At 41.7% G+C, this 18493-nt stretch overlaps 2 long non-coding RNA genes across 2 annotated transcripts; one reads left to right on the plus strand and one right to left on the minus strand.

Moving 5' to 3' along the window:
* The first annotated feature begins 6904 nt into the window (after positions 1 to 6904).
* LOC308479182 lies at positions 6905 to 8297 on the plus strand. The gene is made up of 2 exons (XR_013987532.1): positions 6905 to 7390; positions 7489 to 8297. It is a non-coding gene; the product is annotated as an uncharacterized lncRNA (long non-coding RNA).
* LOC308479183 lies at positions 7594 to 9983 on the minus strand. The gene is made up of 2 exons (XR_013987533.1): positions 9847 to 9983; positions 7594 to 9490 (listed from the first exon to the last, which is right to left on the minus strand). It is a non-coding gene; the product is annotated as an uncharacterized lncRNA (long non-coding RNA).
* Positions 9984 to 18493: the final 8510 nt, after the last annotated feature.

The following is an 18493-nucleotide window of genomic DNA, read 5'->3' on the forward strand; positions in this document are numbered from 1 at the left end:
ACTTCCGCATGCGGGAGTGGGTTTTTTTTGTCAGCTGACTTGTAATCACATGATGGCAAGGGGCTGGTACGGCGGCTCATCAGGGTCAGAATTCCTGGAGGAGAAGCGTTTGCTGATGGGGCCGCATGTTTTTAAACGCCGGCTCGGCTCTCACGAATCACAAGGGGGTGAAGGGTCCTTCCTTTTCCTTTTAGCAGAAGGTCCATCAGTGGAGCTTATTTCCCAAAGAACATGTTTAGTAACGGAGTGTCACTGAACGTCATACCACAGTCCTTCTTTGTTTACGAGCCTGTTTATTTTTATCCTGTTTTTTGGGGGGCAAGTGTTGTTGCCCAAAATCCTCTCACATCAATAAAACGGAGGCCAGACCCTGATTTAAAGGGTTTTACTCTCAGAAAAGGGGAGCGGCTGGAAAATGTAGGAAAGATTCTTAAGCCTCAAAGTAGAGAGCTGTAAACGGAGATATTTTTTTTAATCTGTTTCAGGCCAGGTGGCTGATACTCAGTGCGTATAAGCTAAACAAGCTATAGCTTAGAGCCCCACTCTTGGGGGCCCACCAAAAATTTAAAAGTATTTCACTTTTAATCTTCTTCTTCTTAACTGTATTTCAGTTCAACAATTATTTTGATAAAATACATACTTTATTATGTGCAAATGGCTTTATATACCTATTAGATCCATATAGCAGACATGTCCAAAGTCTGTCTCGGGGGCTTTATCCGGCCTGCCGGTCGGTTTAACCCGCATAGCTGTCAACTTTTCCCTTTTCTTGCGAGGAATCCTATTCGGAATAAGGGAATTTCCCTTTTAAAAAGGGAAGCGTTGACAGCTATGTTAATCTGACCCCTGTGGCAGTTTATTTTCTGGGGTAAAATTTCCCAAAAAGTTCAACAACACTGGGGTAAAATTGTAAAAAAAGCTCAACAATTTCAATCCTAAAAAAATGTCAAGAACTTTGGTCAGCCCTCATGCATGTTCACTTCAAATCTGGCCCTCTTTGAAAAAAGTTTGGGAACCCCTGCTATATAGTATATATTCAACACAAAACACAGCGACAATTTGTTGGTGACAAAGGACAGCTGGACATATCAAGGGCCCCATTACCATCAGTAGCTTGGGGCCTCATCAAACCTAAATCCGGCCCTGCTGATTCTTCTAATGATATATATTGGAAATTTGTGTTTCTATAGCAGATTTCAAGCATGCAAATTCTCAACAATCATTACAACCACTGTGTAAAGGAGGCCAGTATTTACTAAGGACGGTGAGTGGGATGAGGTAGTGCTCTGAGAAGTGGCTGTGAAGCTATTTGGATCCCCTTTATGGACACTATATCAGCACAGAGATAATGAAACAGAAGGTTGTTCTTAGATCCATATTCACTTAAAAGTGCAGATAATAGTTTGAATAGGGAACTCTTGTCTTAAACAGCTCCATGCACACACACAAAAAACACACACAGAGAGAAGAATCCTTATAACTGTGGCTTCCTCCTCACAGAGCTGCAATTCCCAGCACCCTTAACAATCTGCACTTCCCGGGATTCTGTGGGTGGGTGCTTTAAATCTATGCAGTCCCAAATTACTCAGGACCCCATTGACTATGAATATGTAATAATAAAGACACATTCAAATGAATTTTGGGAAGGGGAAAACAAAACAAAAAATTAGCAAGCAATCTTTCTCAAATTATCCTTTTTATGCTGCCCCAGATTTTGTGTTCATACTATCCCTCTGTGGCTTAGGCATAACAAAATATGATTGCAGGCTTCTTCTTCTTTTTTAAAAAAAGACTTACTTTTGTTTAGATTTCCTACTTTGAATGTAGGGATATTTGGTTCTATGCTTCTGAGATGGATGTATTTTAAAACTAAGATTCATGCTCACTCTTTTCTCTTAAAAATGGCTACTCTCAGAACTGATTTTGCAAACTCCTTAGCAGAATCAGGCTGCAGTCCCCACTCCTTTACAGCTCCAGCTGACTTGCCCCCAAAGACATATGTCATTACTGGAATTGAGTACTGGGTTCTGTGTATTAAATCAAATGCCACATTAATTCTTTTGCTTCAGCACTCTTTCCCTGATGAGCATGTCAGAAGCGAAAAGAGTGATGTCTCTATTGATACTCCCAATCGCCTATGAGGATGTAAGATGTACATAATTCCATCCATCTTAAAAGCACAAGCCGAGAGTGAAAAACCAATTGACTTACTTGGGGGAAATAAAGGTTTATCATTTTGTGGACAAGTAACTATGAACAGGAGAGAAAGTTCCTTCATCATTCTCCTCAGTCCAGAATCCAGTGTGTTAAACAGCTCTGGAAACAGCTCTGATCCTCTCTACCCCAGCAGCTATACTGTATAAGGCCACTCACCTGACAAACAACATCCGAAAAAGATGTTTCACCTATGTAGCAGGAACCCCCCCACCCCAATCATTCTGCTTGTACAAACTTCATACACACACACACTCACACACTACATATGCCACATTTCTGTTATAAATTCATAGAAAATCAACCATACATTGGATTTGCACTGTTCCATTTTTATTTTACTCCATATGACAAGAACTAAGAAAAGGGGAGGGGGGTTTGACCCTGGTCAGCCAAAATCCCTTCACTGTCTCAGCACATCTGCAGGAGCCCTGCCCAGATGATCCCAGACAGAAGACAATCAAAATCACAAAGAACCTGCATATGGGAGTGGATTCAGCATGGACTGAAACAAAGGACAATGATCAGATCTTCCCTCAGGGGGCAGGAAACTGCAAACTCCCTTTTGTCTCCTGGAAGTGACTCGAGGGGTAGGGGGGAAGGGAGGAACCAGCCAGGTGACAAGACACTCAGGTTACCACCAACTCCTCCCTCAACCCCTCCTTTCTGTAATGTATGCATGATGTTACCACCACAACTCCACCCTCAACCCCTCCTGTCTGTAATGTATGCATGATGTTTCTGGGGGTGGGCTTGATCTAGAGGAGGGGAATTTCTGGGGGTGGGCTTGATCTAGAGGAGGGGAATTTCAAAAGTTTTTATAAGACCTGGCACACCATTTTTCTGGGTCCTTCCTCTCACCTGCGAGTGAGGGGAGCACCCTGTCGCGACAGTCTTTCTTCAATAAAGACCAGGCCTACAGGCTGCTGATTTGCTTCAATTTGCTCTGGTTGGTGTTTTATTTTTGTCCAAGGGAGCCCTCAGATTTTTCCTGCAACAGTTGGCGACCATTCTCAGGGACACTTGGTTCTCCTGCAAAGGTGAGAGGGGAGATAGAGGGGATCAGGCGCCACTGGGCAACCTTAGCCCAGGGATCCTTCTTCCTCTCCCTGCCTCCTCTTTGCGGGCGGTAATCAATCGTCACCAAAAGCCCAACCAGGGGAAGCAAAGGCGAGGTCAAGCCGGCTAAGGGGAAAGGATCCTGAAATCCGCAGGGGACATCTTCGAACGTGAGTATGGTTTGAAGTAAATACATTGGGAGGGGGGTGGAAAAGGAACATCTTCACGACAGCCAGACTTTCCTTCTTTCATTTCTGACGTTACCCCTCGGAGTCGCCCGGGTACGTTTAAATTCTGTCCTTTTCTACCCCGATTCTCCCCTTTCGGAAAGTGGCCAGGGAAATCGCGGAGCTTTACTGTCTGGCGCTTACCTCTCGGAGTCGTCTGGGTACGCCAAAGCCTTTCTCTTCTCTCCCCTCAATTTCTTACGCGGAGTGCAGCCGGGGAAATTGTGGAACTTTACTGTTTTCCGGCGCTACCCCTCGGAGTCGTCCGGGTACGCCTTAATCTACCTATCCCTTTTCTCCCCCGTTTTCCGTCTTGGAATTGAGTCCGGGAAAGCGTGGCTCTTTTACTGTTTCTCTGATGTCTTCCCTCGGAGTCGTCCGGTGGCATCTTTTCAAAAGTATTTTAACACAAGGTCATTTGCTTCCTTTCAAACCTTGGTTGTTTTCTTGGACCCCGATCTGGCACTGCATTGCGCAGGCGTTCAGTAGGGGATTCCGAACTTAGTCTCAAAGGCTAGGCAGGAGGCTGTTGTGGGTGGTAGAGGGGGTTTAGTCTTGTAAACAGCGCTGAGGTAAAGGAATTCCGGGCAGAGAGACCCGTGGTTTGAGTTTTCGGGCAGAGGGACCCGTGGTTTTGAGTTTCAGGTTCAGGTTTGAGATCTCCAGAAATTAATTCGTGGTTTATAGATAAGTAGGAATTGTGTTAGTCAAGGGAACTTTGAGTACTGAAAGGATCTTTTATCTGTCCCCCCTTTCTTTCCCATTGCCCCTCCTCCCTTGTGTGTGTGTTTCCACTCTTTCTGTCTTTAGTGTACGTCGTTAACGAAAAAAGCCCAATAATGACATATGAGAGAATGGGAGCTCACTAAAACACCCTAGCTGGACTCCTCCTGGCAACAAAGCTTCCATGAAGCCTTTTTGCCCCAGAGAGGATTCTAATATGCCCCTCCAGCTTGTCATCTCCAATTGGAAAAAAAAAATAAAAATAAAGGGGAAAAATGGTCTTTCAAGTACAAAGTATGAGACCGTTGTAACTTTTAGTGGGTGGCTTAGGCTCACCACCTGGAACCCAGGGCACAGCAGCCACCTCAGGGATCCTTCAACAAAATCAGGGTGTGAACCCTTAGGGAGAGCTGAAAACATCAAATTTGTGTTGTTAAACTATAACCTAAAGCTAGAACATGAAACCGTAAACTTAATGGTGCTCAGAAGGCAGTAGATATAATAACAGCCCAGCCTGAGAGCCCACGCATTATAGAGATCTTAGTTATTAAAAATAATAATAATAAATGAATAAGAGATGTACTCAAAGATTTAGAAATATTTCAAGGGTTTGTATTTACATTGGCCTCGGCATCCACAGACTGTTCTTAAAATGCACATAGTTTTAAATTGCAAACTTGCTTCAAAATTTTTAAAAACTAAGGAAGCCATGTTGGGCCTTGCCAACCTTAAACAAAACAAAATGGAGAATGAAGTGTGCAAATGTTTATTATTTGAGAAAAGCTCTAAAAGAGAGTTTTCCTCCCATGTGGTAAAATCCTGTATACATGCTACCTGTGTTCTGAAAGGGGGATTACCCCACCTCCTTCCTCTAATTTAAGAGAGGAGGGTGATTTTAAGTCTAGTGGTAAATGATGTTTTCTTGTAACTTTTGAGTTTGTGAGTCTACATCCGTTTTCCAGTCTTTTGTTCCAGTATTTTGAAATGTACTGTGAAAAAAACAACAACTAATGTTTCTGCTGCAAAAGCCTAGTTGAGCCAACTGCTCTCTCAAGCTAAAATGCAGTGTATGTATTTCATTAAGCACATGCCTATGAAAGTGTGGTGTTCTTTCTAAGAAAATTGTTATTAAATGTAGAGGCTTCCATGGCCAGCAAAATTCTATGAGTCCAGTCCAAATATCAGTCTCTATAAGACTTCCTGGCTTCTTTCTTAGAAGATGCCCCCCCCTGTTTCATTCTGTCTCTTTCAGGTTTTTCCCCTCTCTCTCTTTCTTCTCCTTCTTACTTCTGTGCCAAGTGCATTTACTCCTGAGTAAGCTTCCTTTAAAGGAAACTGCAAGGGGGGGCTTACTATTCCCCTGCAAGTTCAGGAAAAATTGTTCACTCTTGTATTCCTTTTAAATCAAATCTATGGCTGTTTTAATTATTTGTGAGTGGTTATATCAATTGAATTAACTTTGCTTTATAAGAGATCCTCTCCCTATCTTAGGAAAAATGTTCACTTCAATCTTCCTTTAAAGATAATTTCTCTAAGAACTTGCATTCTTTAGTCTAAGGAAGCAAACTCACTCACACTATCTCAAGATCTGCAAAAAGGGTTCTGTGTAAAGTTGGGTACTTTTATTTTCCTCTTCCTTAGTACATGATAGGAGCATAGATGTTTCCTTTCCCAGTTGAAAATCTGTACTTAAATGTGTATGTCTCTTTGATAGTACAAATCCTGCTGTGAAATCTTGCTGTGAACTCTATATTTTGGAGGGTTGGACTAGATGACCCCAAGGTCTCTTTCAACTCTCCCAATTTGTGGCTGTGTGGAAGGAACATGTGTCTGCAAGCATTGGAGGGTAATTCCTAAATTCTGGTGTGCTGATGGAGTTGAAAATCAGCCTAGCTTTGCTCTTTAGTTTTAAAAGGTGAGAGGTGAAGCTGTGATGTTTTGAAGCACAACGGGTAATATCAAACATTTGAGTGATTACACTGTTTATCATTGGGGGGGGGATCAGACTTCAGAGTCGATTCAAAGTTTAAGCACATACAAATACATATGGGGGCCTTGACCAATCCTGTAAATAAAGGGCAGAGAAAAAAATTTTTTGTCTGCAAATGGTGAGGCTGAAATGACTGAGAATATTTATAATAATAATAATAATAATAATATCCTATGATTTGTGACTCTCTGGCCATTTTCCCCATATATAAGGGCGTGGCATTGTTCTGCGAATAGCCAGAGGGATATTAGCCCTTTCCTGTACATAAAGGAAGCAGTCCTTTGCTTGGGCTGCAATTGCTAGCTTTGGTGAATACTTGAATTGCTGAGTTTCTCCTTTTGTTTTAAAACCTAACCCTATTTTTAAAATCTACTCCTTACCCTTTCCTTCCCTTATTCAAATTCTAATTTAGCCAAAGGTGCAACATTTTCAATAGTATAAAAGGTTTGCTTAGATATGAACTCTGCACATACACAGAGGCTAGATCAGTCAAAAAAGAGAGAGAGAGAGAGAGAGAGAGGAAAGGGGGGAACTGTAGGGTGTAGAGAGGAGGTTTCCACAAGACCTGGGCTGCAGGGAGGAACTTATTCAAATTTCCTTATGTAAAAAAAAACTTAGAACCATTGAGGGAAATCACCCTCAATGTGTCTTTGCTCCAGGGGCTACGTAAGACAAAAGGGTCAAAAAAAAACAAAAACCAAAAACTAGCCCATCAAAAGTCAAGAGCTTTCCAGGTTCCAAATCTTAACATGCCAAAATTCTTTTCACAGGTAAATATCAAAGCATTCCCCCCCTCAATGGAATTTAAATCACAGACTTTGTTTGTGTGCATCTTAGGAACAGCATTTTCTGACAGGCTTCTCACATGAAATAATTTTCCCTTTTAACAGGATATGTGAACCCCAATAACAAAGTGTTTGTCCTTTTTTTCCTCCCACAGCAACTTTCTTTCTGATCTGTGAAACAAGTCTGAATCCCTGCTATATTAGTGACCTCCATCTCTTTGTGGCTTTGACACTTTTAAAGTTACAAATAATCTGTTTTCATGTATTTAATCTGTTTTTCCATGATGTCTATGAAGTTAATCGAAGCACAACCAAACATTGTTTGTGAAATGGTACTTGTTTACCTTTGCCTGAGCATCTCTTATTAATTCTGTCATTTTGGCTAGTTCAAGGTACTTGCACAATTTTAAATTGCCATTCATTTTTCTTGGTATTAAGTCATTTCCCAGCATTTTGCTATTAACATTCTAGCCGATGTTGTCACATCAAGAAACACTCTTTTATTTTCATTGTTACTTCAGATTACTTAAAATTGTGTGTCTTAGCATTTATTTATTTTTCGTTCCTCATAAGTCATTGTGTGTGTGTGTGTTTCATTATTTTAACCTTGTATTTTTTTTCAGTTCTCTTTCTCTCCAAAGTGAAGGAAAGCAAACGAACTTAGCAGATAATAACAGTAATTATATGGAAATGTGATAATAATATTAAAATGAGTAAAATGCTTAACATGCTAAGATTTTATTATTTGCAGCTGATAACTCAAGGAGATTATCTTGGGGAGGGGCCTTTTGCCCCTTCTTTTCCTAACTCTTGTCTTTTAAGTCTCCAAACCCCTGCCCCTTACAGGATGTCACTTCTACAGATGTGTTGCTACAGACCTATGATGAAAAAGCCACCGGCTGCACCAACAACAGACACCAACAGACACCAAAGGATATAAACTGACGGGGGAGTGGGGCTGACAAAGGGGGGTGGAGTTGAATTGCAAGGACATTTTCTCATTTTTGAACCTTAAAGACTGTGCTTCAGGATTGAGAAGATCACAATTATCTCAAGATATGCAACTGATATTTAATTAGTTTGTTTTGTATTATGTGTTATTACGTAGGAATGTTGAAATGTGTCTGACAGTGTGTTATTTCCACAAAGGGGGGGGGGCTATTTTTCTGTATAATTGTTTTTATGTTTAATGTCTTATTCCTTACAACCCAGTGGAGGATTCTCATACATTTTATGCCTTTTAAGAGACCAGGCTATTATGTAGTCCAATGTTTAGAATTAGATAAATTTATAACCATATTTCGTTGTTCCACCTGGCACTATGCCAACCTTCCCTACCCATTTTAAAAATGTGCTAAAACTCGCTTTACTAAGGAGAAGCTTCTAAGATACATGAAGGTGGATATGCTTTGGTTTAGCAGGAATAATCCCTTATAGAGTTAAATTGACTTATTTGGACAAATGCCCTCTAAGAATGGTTTTGTTTTAACAGATTGGTTTGAGAAGTTGGGAACCATGGGGCAAGATAAATTCAAATTGGACTCAGTTTGAATTGGGCAAGTGTATCCAGGCTGCAATTAGCTTTTGGTCCTTAAAGTGCAAGTGAGCAACTTCCCATGACTGCAAGACCAGAGCCTATAATAATAATCCCATAGAGCGGCCAAGGCAAAGACACTTCTCTCATGACGTGCCCAAACCTGTGCCAGCTATGGTGGGTGCCATACAACATGGTTAATATGAAAGCCCTAAGTGGATTCACCAGGGATTGCCACTGCTGTGACACCATGCCAGTGTGAGACCATAGAAGAGCTACCTTGACACCTGAGAACACAAAAATGGCGGGGGACAAAGCGAACTGCATTTTTCAGTCATTAGTGGACCTTCCTGCTAAATGTAAAGCATACGCCACTATTGAGAAAATATCTCTTCCAAGGTACTAGAATGCCACAAGTAACTGAGCAACAAAATATTAATTTTGCATGATATCCTATGTCTAACTATGTGCACTGTTACACCATTATATTTCTATGCAAATATCCTTAAGAAGCATGACATCCAAGTCCCTTTCACGTTCACATGGACACACGGAGAATAGCAGGTTAATATTTACCACCTTAAATTGTGCGGAGAAAAGGATTGCAAAGTAGCCACCTTTGCAATCTTATCTCCGAAGGGGGGAACTGTAGCAGGAACCCCCCCACCCCAATCATTCTGCTTGTACAAACTTCATACACACACACACTCACACACTACATATGCCACATTTCTGTTATAAATTCATAGAAAATCAACCATACATTGGATTTGCACTGTTCCATTTTTATTTTACTCCATATGACAAGAACTAAGAAAAGGGGAGGGGGGTTTGACCCTGGTCAGCCAAAATCCCTTCACTGTCTCAGCACATCTGCAGGAGCCCTGCCCAGATGATCCCAGACAGAAGACAATCAAAATCACAAAGAACCTGCATATGGGAGTGGATTCAGCATGGACTGAAACAAAGGACAATGATCAGATCTTCCCTCAGGGGGCAGGAAACTGCAAACTCCCTTTTGTCTCCTGGAAGTGACTCGAGGGGTAGGGGGGAAGGGAGGAACCAGCCAGGTGACAAGACACTCAGGTTACCACCAACTCCTCCCTCAACCCCTCCTTTCTGTAATGTATGCATGATGTTACCACCACAACTCCACCCTCAACCCCTCCTGTCTGTAATGTATGCATGATGTTTCTGGGGGTGGGCTTGATCTAGAGGAGGGGAATTTCTGGGGGTGGGCTTGATCTAGAGGAGGGGAATTTCAAAAGTTTTTATAAGACCTGGCACACCATTTTTCTGGGTCCTTCCTCTCACCTGCGAGTGAGGGGAGCACCCTGTCGCGACAGTCTTTCTTCAATAAAGACCAGGCCTACAGGCTGCTGATTTGCTTCAATTTGCTCTGGTTGGTGTTTTATTTTTGTCCAAGGGAGCCCTCAGATTTTTCCTGCAACAACCTATGCACACTGGATACCCAAACATGAAAATCCATATATATTCCACATTCTCATGTGCAGCATACAAATGCATTCTGATTACAGCAAGCTGAACATTTACTGCAACTCTCTGCTCAACTGATTTATATCAACAAGGTGCTATTCCAAATCGTATACCGCTTTTCAGCAGCAACAAATAAAGTTTGAAAGTGGTTTCCATCATAAAATAAGATTCTATCCAAAGCAAGACTTAAAACTCATAAAAATCTAAACACAACTTTAATACTTTAAATCAGCTAAAGCAACACAAGATACGAAGAAGAAGAAGAAGAAGAAGAAGAAGAAGAAGAAGAAGAAGAAGAAGAAAAAGAAGAAGCAGCTCCTCACAAATCTGTCAGATAAAAAATAAATGATATAGCTGTTTGTGAAAGGTTGCCAAAGAACATGCAGCCTTCCCCCAAGAGGGCATTCCACAATACTGCAGGCACATCAAAGAAAGCCCTGTTCCTATTTGTTGTTTAGTCGTTTAGTCATGTCCGACTCTTCGTGACCCCATGGACCAGAGCACGCCAGGCACTTCTGTCTTCCACTGCCTTCCGCAGTTTGGTCAAACTTATGCTGGTAGCTTCGAGAACACTATCCAACCATCTATTGGATGTTCCTATTAGATGACAATTTAGCATGCGGTTCAGTAGTAGGGACATGGGTGGCGCTGTGGGTTAAACCACAGAGCCTAGGACTTGTCAATCAGAAGGTCGGCAGTTTGAATCCCTGCGACGGGGTGAGCTCCCGTTGCTCGGTCCCAGCTCCTGCCAACCTAGCAGTTTGAAAGCACGTCAAAGTGCAAGTAGATAACTAGGTACCACTCCAGCGGGAAGGTAAACACAAAGAACTCATAACCCACCTGCTCTCAGCAGCCAGAAACACCATAACCAGACACTGGAGAGACCTGTCAGGAGTAAGCATGGACCAATGGTACCAAATAGTATGGGAAACAGCCCTACTAGAAAACTAATAACTAATAAACTGAAACTGACACGGGGACAAACAGAAGAAGACGCCTTCACCCCGGTATGGCTCCCCTTTATCACATACACAGCCCAACAGGACAATGACAATAATCCACCAACAGCATACAAATCAATATGGCTAACCTGATCCAAAACACCCACCCACCTCACTCACACACGAAAACAAAGATCACCACAGCCAATCACAAGCAAACAATCACACCCTAGGCCAACCCCAACCTCTCTCACCACCAAAGGAACACAAGTGAACAACACAAGCAACGCTGACACCAAACTCTACATACATTAAACATAATAGAAACACCGCCACCCGACCCCACCCCCATCCATCTTCCCTGTCTCCACCCCCCTTTCTTTTTTCTTTTCTTTTTTCTTCTCCCCCTAATGCCTCAACAAATGAAACGGATTTGTAAAAATGTTACATGAAAAAAAAATACGAGGCACTACACTTCTGTAAAACAAGAAAATCCTTAATAAATTTTTTTTAAAAAAAATGGCATTTCCATGCGCTGCTCTGGTTCACCAGAAGCAGCTTAGTCATGCTGGCCACATGACCCGGAAGCTGTACGCTGGCTCCCTCGGCCAGTAAAGCAAGATGAGCACCGCAACCCCAGAGTCAGCCACAACTGGACCTAATGGTCAGGGGTCTCTTTACCTTTACAGTGGTACCTCGGGTTAAGTACTTAATTCGTTCTGGAGGTCCGTTCTTAACCTGAAACTGTTCTTAACCTGAAGCACCACTTTAGCTAATGGGGCCTCCCACTGCTGCCGTGCCGCCGGAGCACGATTTCTGTTCTCATCCTGAAGCAAAGTTCTTAACCTGAAGCACTATTTCTGGGTTAGCGGAGTCTGTAACCTGAAGCGTAAGTTACCTGAGGTACCACTGTACCTTTACCAGTAGTTTGGCCACACAGGTAGATCTAAAAGCTTTAGTTTTATGAGGCTGTATTTAACAAAAGTTGCACGCAGACCTTTGAATTCTTATCCTAAAACCTCCAAGGTAGCATTTAGTGACATGGCCTGAGTTTATTTATCTCTCTGTGATATCAGAGGAGCTAGGGCAGTTCATACGCAGATGACAGATTCATTAACTAGAAGTTGGTGGGGAGGTGCAGACATGGGGAAACAAATCAGGTTATGCAGTGAAAACATCCCTGTTGTGTACAGCAGGGTAAAAATGAGACTTGAAATGAAGTGGGGGGGGGGTTGGACACACAACCTCAGTGGTTTCAAACTGCTAATATGTACATAGCTGTAGTGCAGCTGAGTAATTTATTATTTGGGGTTAACACAAAATCCAAGTTGGACACAGATTTATCTCTCAAACAAGCATGAAGGTTGCTAAAAGAAAAACACACCTGGATAAAACTGAACAAAATGCTTTCAGATAACAAGATACAGTAAAGTGTACAGCCTAAATAAGCCCCCAATATATATTTTCCCTTTGTGTTTCTGACATGGGCAGGATAAGAATCTCACCTGCTTATCCTCCTAAATCCATCAATCCATGCCATACATACTTTTATAGAAGGCTCTCTTTTCAGGCATCAGTATTACACCTGCCTGGTCCTATCCTCCAGAGCAGGAGAAAAGAAGTTTTCTCCATCTTCCATGTGACAACCCTTTAGATATTTGAAGATGGCCATAACAGGACTTCCGGGTTAGCGCGATCGGCTAATGGCGGATTCCCTCCGAGCTCCGGAGGGAATCGGCTTGACAGGGGCTGGGTCTTGCCGTGCCGGCGACACGGGGACCCTCAAAAACCACAGGCATAGGAGCTCGTGGACATGGTGACTCGGCGGGCACCGTTAGCGCCCTCCCGACGCGTGAAGGAGCCTTTTTAAAGGCTACGGAACGGGTGCCGGGGAGTGGTGTGGTGCTGTGAGTCTTCTGCTTCCCCTGCCGAGCGAAGCCGCATGCCATTTGTCGGAGAGCGCTGACTTCTTCCTACTAAAATTTGGACTCAAAATCAAGAACAACAACCTGTGAGTAATTTGGAAATTGGATTACAAATAATTTGATTTTGGATTCGGTACGAGTGAGGGAGGTGTAAAAAAGGGAAGTCCGCCTCCCCCTTATTGTAAACAGTTTGAAGCAAGGATCTGTCAGCTAAGGTTGTGAGAAGAATTCTGGTGATTGGATTAAAGATATAAATTCCACAGATTTGGATTAAGTTAAAGTGCCGGAGGACAAGAGTTTAATTGTTTGGATTAAGTACCACCTTTCTCAAGCCTGGGAGTAACCCGTGAAAAGAGCCTGCGAGGATTTAGAGAACTTTTGACAGCTGTCAAACTAGCTGTCAAAGACAGGAAAAACAAAGCTTAAATTTTAACCGGTGATATTGCTACAAAATATTGAAAGTAAAGAAAGACTGTTACAAACAAATCTGACTTTTGGATCGGAAGGGAAAAGAATACTAAGTAACCAGAATCCCTCTAGAGGGGATTCTAGGATATTACAAGAATGGAATTAGGTCGGGAAATACGAGCCGATTTGCAAGAGCTTACCTTTCTCATGGGAAAGCTGCAAGAGAGGATCGAGCAAGGCCATGTTTTGTCTACAAGTCCTACAGAACCGAAGTTAACAGAAAATATATCTACTGAGCTGGAAAGGGACTTGATGTTCAAAACACAGGCAGCTATACAAGAAAAGAAATCAAAGATTAAGACACCAGCTGAACAGGAGGAACAGAAAGAAGGGATGGTTGAAAAGTTACAGAAGATGAAAAAGAGCTGGAGACCTGCTAAGAAGAATTCGAATGTGACTAAGATGAAAACTGGACTATTTGGGACATATAGACTTAAGAAACAGAGTTGGAGCTCCACATTTAAACAAGCAGGCCTGGCTGGAAGAAATATGGTCAGCATTGAGAAGGTATCTCTACGATTTGGGGTGTCCAATATGAAAGATCTTCGAAGAAGCCGGTTGAAAGGGATTGAGAGAGATTCGAGAGCCTCGGACGTAAGGTCACCAGGCTAAAAAGATGGACTAATTGGACTTTGATTTGGGATTGAAACCGGGAAGAGAAGGGTGGGGTTTAGGAGTCCAAAGGGGGTTTGATTTTTAATTTGTAGTGTAAATTTATATGTTCTTTATTATTATAAGAATGGGGAATCTGTGGATGGGAACCAGGGACAATCTTAGGAAAGGTATTTTTTTATTTGTTGCTATATTTCTTTTTTCTTTTTTTATATATGATTAAGGTATATATCTTAAAAACTGTTAAACAATTTAAATTGATGGATAATAATGAATTAAGGTCTAAACTTATTATAAAGAATCATATTAACAAATGATGGTTAAGTAAACTAACAAATTATGATTAGGACATTAAGGATAAAAACTTGTTTGAACAAACAATTGGAGTTGGAATACAATAAGGGGAGGCGTGGGGAAGTCTTGAAAAGAAGTAATTGAAAATGAGATCTAAAAGGTGGAATCTTTTATGTTGTTTTTTTTGTGTGTGTGTGTGTTTTTCTTTTGTGTTTCTGTTTTGCTTCTTGTAACCTTTTGAAAATTTAATAAAGATTATTTAAAAAAAAAAAAAAAATGAAGATGGCCATAACATCTGCTGTGTCTCCTCTTTACTAGACAAAGCATACCAAATTCCTTCAACTGTTCCTCATAAGGCTTGGATTCCAGACCCTTTATCATCCTGGTTGCCCTCCTCTGCACACATTCCCACTTACATTGTGGCACCCAGAACTGGATACAGTATTTCAGGTGTGGTCTGACCAAGGCAGAATTAAGCAGTCGCTTACTTCCCTTGATCTGGACACTATTCTTCTGCTGATGCAGCCTAGAATAGCAGTAGGTTTTTTTGCTACTGCATCACACTGCTGACTTGTGTTAAGCTTGTGATCTTCTGAGACTCCTTGATCCTTTTCACATGTACTTGCAAGTACAGGTACCCCCCCCCCCAATCTTATATTTGTGTAGCTGGCTCTTCCCACCTAAGTGTAGAACCTTACATTTGTCCCGATTTAAATTCATTTTGTTACTTTTGGCCCAGTTCTCCAACCTGTTCAGATCATCTTGAATCCCTATTCTGTCTTCTGCAGCATTGGCTACTCCTTCCAGTTTGGTGACATCTGAAAATCTGATGAGTGTCCCTTCAATACCTTGGCCCAAGTCATTATAAAGATGTTGAACAACAATGAGGGATCTGCGGCATCCCTCTTGTCCCTTTTTTCCAGGATGACAAGGAACCATTAGCAAACACTCTTTGGGTTTGGTCAGTCAACCAGCAACAAATCCACCTATAACAGTAGCTTCAACCAGCCCACATTTTACCAGCTTCTCCACAAGAATATCGCTGGAGACTTTCTCAGAAGCCTTACTGAAATCAAGATACATGACGTATATGCATTTCCCTGATCCACCAAGCTTGTAACTCTATCAGAAGCAGAAATGATTGATTTATATACCGCTTAATAATCATTTAAAAATCTCAGTGTGGTTTACATAAAATGGTATACAATATTAATTAAAAATAGCAATAAAAGCAGACTTTTAAAGCAGTAGACAACATAAAGTTATCAAAATATAAATAAAATCAAGAGGTTTTTTTAAGGTAGACTTGCCTAAACAAAAAAGTTCTTAGCAAGTGCCAAAACATTGCAAAGAAGGCATCTGCCTAATATTAATAGGCAGGGAATGCCAGAATGTAAGTGCTGCTTCACTGAAAGATTGATTTCTGCCGCTTCTCTGCTCTCCCTCAGGGCAAGAAGCCCCTGTTGTAGCAGCTGGAGGAGGGAGGAACCCTTTCTGGGCACTAGATGGCGGCAGTTTCCAAACTGTTTCAAGTTCTCTTTGGGTAGCAACAACAGCTATGAGAACATCATGGGATATATTGCTTGAGAGTGCATCAGCCATTAGGTAACATCGCTACATACACTTCTTTTTTTAACAGTTTCTTAAGTACTATTTCTAAAGTTCCTTAACAGTTGCAACAGGTAGCAGACAAGAACAAAAAAACCACTTAAAGGTTTTATGTTCAAACAAGTGGTATATAATGGTTATTAATTAAAATAAATTAAAATAAATAAAATAATATTCTCCTCTGCCCCATCCCAGGAATACCCTAGAACAGCACTACACTGAATACATTGTCTTTGCTCCTGAGCTTTTTGAACACGAGTCTTGCATCATGTCTCCTGCACTGGCTGCCACATGCTTAAGTTTATTCATGTTCCTCCGGTCCATCTCAGGTCTACCTAACAGCGTGTACCAACAATCTTCAACCTGCTTAGTATGGTCGAAGCAATGTCCTTGCTTTGCAAGAAGGATGAATACAGCTGCTAATGTGATTGCCAAGTGGGCCATGATTGTTGTGTGAATATAACTGCATCAGTATGGCCTAATTTCCCCAGGGGCGTTAAAAGAAGCTCTGCTGCTTAATCCTGCCCTTTCCTCCATTCTGACTCTGACCTTCCAAATCTGGTGGGGCCATCAGTAGATTTTAACTGATGAGTTTCTGGTGCTTCCTTTACAACGCAGCTCTTCAAATTTCCAGAGGGACCCATCCAGGGTGATGCCTAACAATTCATCATCGAATATTTCCAACAGAGAGTAGATGTTCACCTCACACTGCGAGGCGTCAAAGGCACCTTATTGAATTGCAGCTGAGCTTCAGATGGTATAAAGGAGTTCTAGGAAGAACTGCATGAACACAGAGAACCAACTAAACAATAGCATCTTCTGTTTTAGTGTGTGAAAAGCCAGACATGATCCATATGCACAGTAACAAAAATATTCCTCCCCCACCCCCAAGGATGCTCTCATTTGGTGCTGCAGCTATAGCTGGAGCAGTTTTCTGTTATAACACTTTAGACTGTGTAGTATTTAAATAGTGCCTAGTGTGGTGGGACAGAGTTGTTGAACTGTTCTCCCTTCCTTACTCTGACAAGGTGAGACAGGGTGGTGGCATCCTTCATTGTCTGCCTGTGTTTATTTGGCAAATGTTTGTGCTCCTGTTCTCATATTGACAAGACTTCCATTTTCTGAAGCCTTCTTATCTCTAACAGCTTCCTTGACTCTTCATTAACCATTGTGGCACCCTCTTGGCCTTGGTGGTCCATTTCCTGACGTGAGGCATACATTCTAGGCCTGCAGTTGAAGAAAATGGCTCTGTTCCTATTACATCTAGTCAGGAGATAAGCTAATATAGCTTTTATGAAAACACATTTGCTTACACAAGCTGTTTAAATTGGCCTTTTGGTCCCATCTTCTTTTTGTGGTGGGAAATACATTTTCATTGGCTTATCCAATGTAGATGACTTACTGTTGCTGTTAGATAGAGCCTGAGCAGTTAAGGCTGCTTCCTGTAATTCACTTTATTAAGTCAGAAGCAAAGTGCTTTGAAATACATTGATGCTTCACTAAAATAAGACTTTTCTTTACAATTGTGTCTATCACTGTGAGGAAGATATTGCTGTAGCAGAACTTGCCAAGGAATGATGCATCTATTTGATATAAGGAATTGGATGCTGGTCAGGAAGGTTCAGGTTGCAATCCTATTTATGCTTAACAATGAGTAAGTCCCAGTTTACTTCTGAGTAAACATGCAGAATACCTTCTTAGCCCCAAATTGTCTGGGTGGCCTTGGGCATGTTTTGTGAGCCTGTTAAAATGTGTGTCTGCCAAAGTGGATGGATGGATGGATAGAATTTTAGATTTGGAAGGGTCCATGGTGATCATCTTTTAGATCCTCCTGCTCAATGCAGGATCTAAACTGTAGGATACAACAACAGCATCTCTTGAAGAATGCTATGTAACTTCTGCTTAAATAGCACCAGCATAGATGCCACCACCATCTTCCAAAGCAGTTTGGTCCAGTGTCAAACACATCCTATTTAGGAAGGTTTTCCTCTCATTTAGCCAAGATCTGCTTCTCTGCATCTTCCACCCATTGGTTCTCATGCTGCCCTCTGGGGCAACCAAGAACAAATTCCCTTCATCTTCTACCTGACAGCCCTTCAGATATTTGAAGACAGTTATCACATCCTCACTGGGGAGGGCATTCCGTAGTTGGGGTGCCACTACAGAAAAGGCCCTTTCTTCACTGCACCTCCCTCTCCCTCATTTCAACAGAACCTGTGAAGGAGAACTTCCTAGAGGATTGTGCCCAGTCTTTCCACCCCTCACAGCTGAGAATACAGTTAGGTTTTATCTCTTCTCATTTCCTTTTGCTGTAGATTCAAGCTCCGCAAAGCAAATAATTTTTTAAGCTTCTCTCAGACTCAAGCAGCGTTGTTGTTTTTCAGAAGGCACACTGAAAAAAAATCACTGCAAGCCAGTAAGGTTCTTCTTCTCAGAAAGTAAATGTGCAGAGTCAAAGATAGATACAAATAGACTGCCAGTTACAGTAAATTCCCATCTTGTGTGTCAATAGATCCAGCCTTGTCAGATGAGAAAATTAAAATGTTATTGATCAGGGAAACTAAGCAAAGCTTTTGAGAAACTCTCTGTTTGAAAAATGCTCCTTGTTCTGCCTTG

This window comes from Podarcis pityusensis, assembly GCF_964106645.2.
Source record: "Podarcis pityusensis genome assembly, chromosome: 6".
Lineage (NCBI taxonomy): Eukaryota > Metazoa > Chordata > Lepidosauria > Squamata > Lacertidae > Podarcis > Podarcis pityusensis.